The sequence below is a fragment of the Budorcas taxicolor genome, chromosome 5, assembly GCF_023091745.1.
Source record: "Budorcas taxicolor isolate Tak-1 chromosome 5, Takin1.1, whole genome shotgun sequence".
Lineage (NCBI taxonomy): Eukaryota > Metazoa > Chordata > Mammalia > Artiodactyla > Bovidae > Budorcas > Budorcas taxicolor.
This window is the reverse complement of record NC_068914.1, coordinates 75,117,411-75,127,263: the sequence shown is the minus strand read 5'-3', so window position 1 is coordinate 75,127,263 and position 9,853 is coordinate 75,117,411.

Here is a 9,853-nt window from a genome sequence, read left to right as displayed (position 1 = left end):
TATTCCCACATTTGTTTCACCGCAGGAAGCGACTTCATTTCATTACTGTTTTTCTCTGGGCCTTATGGGATAGAAGTCACTCAGACAGCTTGTTTGGGGCTTCAGTGAGGGTATCCAGTTCCTCAGTCATTTGTCCACTGCTTTAGCTTCAGAACCAAATTAAATACAAAAGTCAGGGTGAGCAGATGCAGCTATTTCTCTTGGGAAGAGGTCTGTAGGAGACGGAAGGGTAACTTTCCAAAGGAGAACCTACCAGCTCTGAAAAACCGACTGCCAGTAGCTCCAGCAGAGGCTCTGTCTGCACCCCTGTCCTCCACCCTGTCCCCTCACAGAAATAGTGGGTGTCACTACGTAATCGGGTTCCTGCACATGTCAGACTGCCGCCCCATAGCCGCCCCAGCCTCTATGATTTAATCACAGCAGAGCTTTTTCTTCTCAGGGTCTGTTCTCCCAAGTCTGCCACCCAGGCTGTAAGTGGCAGTGGTGCAGAACCTAGCTGCCTCCGGGCTTCCCCTGGCCCTTTGGCTGAAGCTGAGCTGCCAGGGTTCAGGTTGGTTGCACAGATTGAGAGAGAAAGAGTGTGTGTGTGTCTTTCAATAAAGAAAACAGTAGTCAAGGAATACTGGGAAGCCATTTTCTAAGGGGCTGGCTACCTCATTTGGGGGAATTTATCCAACAACACCATCTGCCTGCTGTTATTTAGGAAAAAAGTCCTGCTTCTTTGATTAATTGGTCACCTACACTTTATAGGAAATTCAGAGATTGAAGTGGCCTTGAAGGATTATGAGGTCTATCCCTGTATCCAGGCAAGACTATTTAACCACCTAAACAGATGGGAAGCCACATGTTTGTCAAAACTGCCTTCAAGTTGAAATTAAAATCTTATAGAAAAACATTTGAAGATTCTTTTCTAGGACCACAAAAAGTTTGAAAATTATGAAGCTTTTTTTTTAATATATTGTTTTTAATTATAAAAGTAGCATCTAAAATATCAAATAGGGACTTTCCTGGTGGTCTGTGGTTGAGACTTCACCTTCCAGTGCAGGGGGTGCAGGTTTGATCCCTGGTCAGGGAATTAAGATCCCACGTCTCATGGCCAAAAAACGCAAAACATAAAACAAAAGCAATATTGTAACAGATTTAATACAGACTTTTAAAATGGTCCACATTTAAAAAAAACTTTAATAAAATAAAATATCTAATAATGCAGAAATGTAAAAGGAAAAAAAGTTTTCCATGTTCCCATTCTATTCCTCGGGGGTAATGACTGTTAATAATTTGGCATATATCCTTACAACCCTTTTTCAAAGCATATATATACATATACACATACATACATAGGCTTTTAATTTTTGGTTTTGTTTTTTATTAAAGGAGCATACTATATGCATTTCACCATTCTTTTTTTAGATAATATGTCTATACCATAATTAATTTAGGATCTCATGTCGTAAATATTCTGCTCCTAAATTTGCCGGTTTGACTTTCTTCAGTGAAGAGAAGTTTATCTTAAGTTTGAACTGTGCAGCTCATCCTTTGCTACCCATGACAGCTCTTCCTTCCAAGAGAAGGGAGGCTCTGTACCCTGGGCAGTTCCTGCTGTGTGTGCAGAAACATCCTACCTAATCATCATGTTTCCTTCCCTTTCTATTTTGTCCTACAGATCAATCTTGTGTCCTTTCCCAGACTACGAGATAGGATTGAAACTTCAGGTTTAGCTTTGTCAATTATGTGCCACTTGAGAGAGAAAATTTAAATTAACATGGCTTCTTTAGGTGCATCAAATATTTAATGGGCCCCTTATTTACAGCAGTTTTTAAAATTCACTTTAAAAAAAAACCTAATACAGGCTCATTTTTTTCAAGGTATGAAAGGATACGTGATGTGAAAGTAAAAGAATCGTTGGCTACCTTGTCCCACTCCCCAGAAGAAATTACTGATAAGTTTCTTGTATAACTTACCACAAACTTTCTAAATCCAAACATGCAAATATATATTTTCTCTCCTTTATATAAATGTAAATCGTATTATGCATATTCCTAAACAACTTGCTTTCTTTTTTTAATTTGTCCTTTCTTTTTATAACTAGTTTCTGTTTGGCTTTAAGAAAAATCAATATATGTGAATAGTTTTTTGGAAAAAACAAACCTAAGCAGTTCAAATGGATATATGATGAAAAATAAGCTTCCATTTCACTCTAGACTATGTATTCCCTCTCCAGAGGCAAACAACCGCTGTTGAGTTTCTTGTCTCCCTTCAGAGATTTGCTATATTGATATATCAGAAGAATGTACACTGCTTAGGCCTCTTAACATTGGTATACATAAATATACCTGTTCTTTTTATGGTTGCATAGTATCCTGTTGTATAAATTCATCATAATTAGTTCAACCAGTCCCTAATGATGATTTTCAGTTTTTTACTATTACAAGTATTGCTCAAATGCTCTCTTAATACATATATCACTCATAACATATGAGAGTATATCTTTAGGATAAATTCCTAGGAGTGGAATTGGTAGACCATACAGTTACTGATAAAGTACTCTTAAAAGATGCATGAGTTTACACTCTTAGCAACAATGTTTGGGAGTGCTTTTTATAGTTGCTGAGCTGGAAGCTAAGGAGAGAGAAAGATGACTAAAACATAGCCTCTCCTGGGGCTGATAAACTACTTGGGACAACTGACATAGACAGATAAAACGATACAAGGTAATAAATAGTATTGCGCAGGAGCAGCACTGCTCACAGGGCCTGTGCTTCCGCTAGATCCATACCAGTGGGTGATCAGGCACTTGTTCAGTGGCTTATATTTCAGAATCCTAAACCAAGGGTATAGTCTTGGGAGTATGAAAATATGTATGGGGTACAACAGGATGGACTATTAATTAGGTTGGGAGTGGCCTGGAAAAGCCACAACACATGGTTATCAATCTGTGAGCCTCTGCTTTTGGAGAAGGTCATTAGAGTAATGGCTTGTTGTCCTGGAATTCCTGCCATCTGACTGAACAAAGTGAGTGTTTGTCTTGCCTAATCTACAGGTTTCATCCCACCTTATCCCATCTGAGAAGAATTATATCCACAGGGAAGCACACTTCATGGAAGAAACAGGTATCCAAAATGGTACATGTTTGGAGGTCAGCAGCTGATTCAAGGAAATATTTTGTCAGTATTTTAACCAGTTCAGAATACCAGACCATAATGCTAGTAGCCAGAACAACATACTGTAAAACTAGCCCAGCTAGACTTCCGGTAGCTTTAGCCACCTGAACGTATTCTTTCCTTTAAACATTGAGGCACCTTCTGGATTCTAGGCACTCTGCTGAGTTCTGAGGCCAAGAGGTCCCAGCTCTTTCCTCACTCACTTTGCAGGTAAAGGAACGAGAGCTCTTATCTGCTCCTTAAACAGCAGTGTCTGGTGGCCAGGCAGTGCGGTAGAGTGGAAAGACCCTGGAATTTTGATACATATGCATATGTGTTAAATCGCTTCTGTCATTGCCAACTCTGCAACTCCATGGACTGCAGCCCGTGAGTCTTCTCTGTCCATGGGATTCTCTAGGCAAGAATACTGGAGTGGGTTGCCATGCCCTCCTCCGTGGTATCTTCCCTATCCGGGGATTGAACACACACCTCTTCTGTGTCTCCTGCATTGCAGGTGGATTCTTTACCACTTGCGCCACCTGGGAAGCCCTTTGAGACATATATTTGGATTTTAATTCTGGCTTTATAACTTGGTAGCTATGTGGTCCGCTAACCTTGGACAAATAGCATCTCTGAACCTCTTCCTGAACTGGGAAGTGAAGACAGTGGTCACTACTTCACAGAGGGGTAAGGGAGGTATCAAGCAGGTGCTGGAGAGCAGGATTCTCATGTCCAGGCTAACCTGTGACAAGTTAAACATTCACTAACAACTCTTTACTTTTTTGTCTCTCCCTCCCTGTTAAAAATCGCATGAAAGACTTCCCCAATCTCCAGCCATACAGACCTAATTAACCAAAAGAATAAATAAATACTAATACTTGAATCATCCTATTCCTTGCGGAGCTTTTCTCCTCTGAATGTATATCCCTCCAGCACATCTGTCCTGACAGCTGTCAAGAAAGCACCGCCCCCCCTCAGATACCCCCCTGTTCCCTGCCCCCCTGTTTCTGAACTACTCAGGGTGACACAGCCCAGATGCTGATGGTGCCAAACAGGACAAACAAAGAGCGAGGCTGTGGCAGCATCTCCCTGGGGACAGCCAGGGACTGTCATTTCCCCACGGGTGCCGAGGGAGTTTCCTTACCTACACTGTGACTCCCTACCAGGGGAAACGCTAGCTGAAGATTTTTCTGGATGAGGAAACTCACCCACCATCACCACCAGCAGCACAACTGTTCTCCAGCCCACCCGCCCCTTCACAGCCGTCAAAACAGCAGGAACAAATACCACCCACTCTGATTCCCCAGGGAAAAGTCAGGTCTCCTTTTTATGTCTCTCTTCAACTTAACCCAGTTAGGCTTTCTCTGTAACTAGATTTCAAACAAACCCATTTCTGGTGTTGCTCAAACTCGCAGGTGAGAGATCGAGAGCATTTCTCAGACTCACTCCCTTGCAAATCCAAGTGGGCAGGGCTTGTGGTCCACTGCAGTGTCCCCAACGGCCTGAAGTCCAGGTGGCTGTTCACAGTAGGTGACATCAAAATGTGTGTGTGTGTGTGTTTCAATCATGTCTGACTCTGGCCCCATTTACTGTAGCCCACCAGGCTCCTCTGTCCATGGAACTCTCCAGGCAAGAATACTGGAGTGGGTTGCCAGTTTCTTCTCCAGGGCATCTTCTGACCCAGGGATCAGACCCAGGTCTCCCACATTGCAGGCAGATTCTTTACCATCTGAGCCACCAGGGGACCCCTAAAAATGACCTAAAATAACCATTCTGTCCCCTTTTAATAGGCTGTTTCTCAAAGGACAGGACAAGGCACCCCCAGCAGCGTGGCATGATAGCAAACTGCCAGCTCCTTCACCAACTCCTGGTTCATATCTGGTTCCCCCAGTTAACTAGCCACATTAATTAGCCACTTAACTTTCCTTTTTAGAAAGTTTGTCATGATTTCTTCATACTAGCTGGGACCCTCCACTAAAAGAAAATGAATGGTCTAGAATGAGACAGACACGGGGTGGCCAAGTACTTGAGGCCTCAGAGTATTCCAGAATGTTTTGGTGGGGGTGGGGAGCCTCCGTCGAGGCTGCATGTTGAGCTCATTTCTGTGGTCCCAGCACCTGGGGCCAGGGCAAGCACAGGGGACTTTCAGTAAGAATCATAACCACTTAACTAAGTTCATCTCATTCTCTCCACGATCCTCTGAGAAAGGTTTATTTCACAAATGAAGGAACTGATGCTCTTCAAGATTAGCACCTGTCCTCCGTCCTCACCCGAGGTCACTCAGTGGCAGAGCTAGAATTCAAACCCAGGCTAGTTTGACTTGAAAGCCTGAGATTTCCCCACCTCACAACACAGCCTGAGAAGGAGAGACCTGGGGACCTCCAGAAACGAGGTGGAGAGAGTGGGAAGCGGGAAGGGGAGGAGCCCCTGGACTCTGATCCGACAGTCACCTGTTCTCAACCCTGGCACACAGCAACCGACTCCGCCTGCGCTTGGGGGTGGGGTGGGGGCTTTCTCCATCTTTTGTGTCTTGAGCAATTTTTTTCTTGCTTTGCTCTTCCCTTCTCTTTCTCCCTGTTCCTTTTGTAGATAATACTCCCACAGGCCTCCCACGGCAGCTCCAAAACTCAGCCTCCTGAGTTTCTTCTTGTTGACAATGCCTCTGAGCTATCTCTGAACAGGGCCCCCCCCTTAACCTCCCTTCCCTGTGACTCCCCACGGTGGCCAGTGAGGCAGGAGCTGGGGAAAGGGGAGAGGCAAAGGAGGTTACTATGAGGAGCCCAGTGCTACCTGACCCCCACCCCACCCCGTGCCCTGCTCTCTGTTTACTTCTCAACTCCTCCCAACCCCCAACTTCCACCATGCTGTCTCCTAAATGTGGGTCCCTGCTGTGTGTGTGTGTGTGTGTGTGGTTTATTCTAAGTGGGAGGGTAGATGCAGGGAAGGAGGTGGAAGAAGGAGGCAAGGAATTCATCACTGCAGCCTCTATAAGGCAGATCTGGCAGGGAGACCTGAGGGACTAGGTGACATGAAAGGGAGTCAAGTGGGTTGAGACCCTATGCCTGAACACACTCATCTAGATGGGAAGGACACCTTCAATCAAGCCAGGCTAAAGGTCTTAATGACCTGGATAACCACAATGGTGTGATCACTAACCTAGAGTCAGACATCCTGGGATGCAAAGTCAGGTGAGCCTTAGGAAGCATCACTACAAACAAAACTAGTGGAGGTGATGGAATTCCAGCTGAGCTATTTCAAATCCTAAAAGATGATGCTGTTAAAGTGCTGCACTCAATATGCCAGCAAATTTGGAAAACTTTAACAGTGGCCAAAGGACTGGAAAAGGTCAGTTTTCATTCCAATCCCAAAGAAAGGCAATGCCAAAGAATGTTCAAACTACAGCACAGTTGCACTCATTTCACACGCTAGTAAAGTCACGCTCAAAATCCTTCAAACTAGGCTTCAACAGTACTTGAACCAAGAACTTCCAGATGTTCAAGCTGGCTTGAGAAAGGCAGAGGAACTAGAGATCAAATTGCCAACATGTGTTGGATCATAGAGAAAACAAGGGAATTCCAGAAAAACAGTTACTTCTGCTTCATTGACTATGCTAAAGAAAGCCTTTGGCTGTGTGGATCACAACAAACTGTGGAAAATTTTTCAAGAGATTGGAATACCAGACCACCTTACCTGCCTCCTGAGAAACCTGTATGCAGGTAAAGAAGCAACAGTTAGAACCAGACATAGAACAATGGACTGAGAAAATTGGGAAAGGAGTACATCAAGGCTGCATATTGTCACCCTGCTTATTTAACTTATATGCAGAGTACATCAAGCAAAATGCCGGGCTGCATGAAGCACAAGCTGGAATCAAGATTGCCAGGAGAAATATCAAGAACCTCAGATATGCAGATGATACCACCCTTACGGCAGAAAGTGAAGAACTAAAGAGCCTCTTGATGAAAGTGAAAGAGGAGAGTGAAAAAGTTAGCTTAAAACTCAACATTCAAAAAATTAAGATCATGGCATCCAGTCTCATCACTTCAAGGCAAATAGATGGGGAAACAATGGAAACAGTGACAGACTTTATTTTCTTGGGCTCCAAAATCACTGCAGATGGTGACTGCAGCCATGAAATTAAAAGACGCTTACTCCTTGTAAGAAAAGTTTTGACCAACCTAGACAGTGTATTAAAAAGAAGAGACATCACTTTGCCAACAAAGGTCCATCTAGTCAAAGCTATGGTTTTTCCAGTAGTCATATATGGATGTGAGAGTTGTACCATAAAGAAGGCTGAGTGCTGAAGAATCAATGCTTTTGAACTGTGGTGTTGGAGAAGACTTTGCAGAGTCCCTTGGACTGCAAGGAGATCAAACCAGTCAATCATAAAGGAAATCAACCCTGAATATTCATTGGAAGGGTTGATGGTGAAACTGAAGTTCCAATACTTTGGCCACCTGATGTGAAGAGCCGACTCATTGGAAAAGACCCTGATGCTGAGAAAGATTGACGGCAGGAGGAGAAAGGGACAACAGAGGATGAGATGTTTGGATGGCATCACTGACTCAGTGGACACAGTTTGAGCAAGCTCCAGGAGATGGTGAAGGACAGGGAAGCCTGGTGTGCTGCAGTCCATGGGGTCACAAAGAGTCGGATATGACTGAGCAACTGAACAGCACAAAAGGAAAGGGTTGGTGGCCACATTTCTATCCCATACACGTCCACACAAATTCTATGATGGGCAATGGTGGAAGCAGTTTAAAGCCCAAAACACGGCTGTTTCATTCTGAGATAAGAGTGATCATATGTTCAATTTATGTTAGTATGTTTTACTCTGGAAATTGGGACCAACCAGGGCACCAAAGCGATATCAGAGGCATTGTGCCTGGAGCTGCTGGAGGAGACAGTGCACCTGAAACAAAATATTTAACCTCTCTGCCTTAATGCTTTCCATCTGTAAATTGTCAGTTATAACAGTAGCTATTTCAGTTATAACAGTAGTTATGATAAAGATTAACAGGATAATCCAAGTAAATCACTCAGCACAGTGCTTTGGCACAAAGTTGATGTCAGGGACTGTACTAGTACACACAGGTACTCTGTGGAGCACCCACACAGTCCATCTACCGCCGACTGGCCCTGACCCACAGAGTTTGGTTCGGCTTCATTTTTAAATCAGCCCGGGCTTATGAGCTTGAAGACTGAATGTTGTGAACACCTGGGCTCACACAGGTGACTCAAGGGCCATCTGGATCTGATGCACAACCCCAGATGACCAGTCCTTGTGAGTGCCATGCAGCTAGCCTGGGGCTGTTTCTGGGTCCTCAGGGTGGGAGACAACTATACTGCAGTGAGGTGGACTCTGCACCTGGGGTTAGGAAAGTGTCAGGATTGGAACCTTAGCAGTAAACCAAACCTTGAGCAAGTCTCTGTCGCTGCCTCTTTTTACTCATCTGTGAGATGGAGTGTGAGTATCATCTATTCTGCATAAGTCACCCGGCTCCTATAAGATTCAAAATCAGATAATACTTACATGATGCAAATGTCACAGACTGTTCTGGATCCTTTAATCTTTTAATTTTCCTAACAACTCTGCGGTAGTTACTGTCCCCACTTCACAGAGGAGAAAATTGAGTCACTCAAGGAAAATCACAACAGCAAGTGGCAGAACTATATTCAAACCTAGGTACCTAACCTGGCTCTCAAGTTAGGTGCTATCAACCATAGCCTCATCCTTTCAAAGTGAGACAGTTGGTAAACTGCACCCCCTCCATAGCAGTACAGCTTGAACTGGCCCGGAGGGGAAAAGATGAGACATGGGGGAGGAATTACTGTGCAACCCTGGACACAGGTGAGAGGGTGGGACGGCGGGAGTCAGGAGCAAGATCTGCAGACTCAGGGTCGCTCTTCCTGGGACCGGGATTCCAGAATTCAGAGGACTAGGGGAGACAAATTCCTCCTGTTCCTTCCGTAGTACCAGCTCATTTTAATACAGGTGCCAGGGGCTTCGGCCCTTGTCACAGATGAGGGGTGGGTGGAGCGGGAGACACTCCCTTTCCGATGCTGATGACTCTGGTTGTGTCTCCTTAGTCGGGCGGGGCGGGGGGGGGGGGGGGTGCTAAGCCTTCCGCATCACTCGTTCGGGAACAAATTGCTGTTTTGGCCCCGGCGGTTCCTCTGGGCGCGGGCGGTAGCCGCGCTCACTGGCAAATCGTGGGAGGGAGGAGGAACGGCGCTGGCAGCGCCAGGCTGGGGGGACCGACGCAGCGCGGGAGGCCGGCGAGAGACTGCGGCCCCGGGCCGGGCTGAGCACAGCCCAGGGTCGGCCCCTCCTCCCACCCCCTCGCTGGATGGGAGGGTCCCTCAGCCACCGGCACCCCCTTCTGCGCAGAGCCTAGGGCTCTAGGACTGAAGGCGCTGGGGCAGAGGAGACACGGTCCTCTCACTCCCCGCTCGCAAAGACCCACTAACACAGGGCTAGGAAGTTTCCCCCAGCTTCTGACGGCTACCGTACCTGTATTTGCAACCTGACCCTTCATCGCAGCCTGGAAGCGGCAAAGGGTGACCGAAAGAAATGTAGGGGCAAGACAAAGGTTCTGGGGCGCCCCCATCCCCACACACCAGTTTTCCACTCCCTACCCCCTCCACCTCCCAATCACACACGAAGAACGTCTAAATCTTATTTCCAAGACTGCCCACCCTCCAATTCCCTG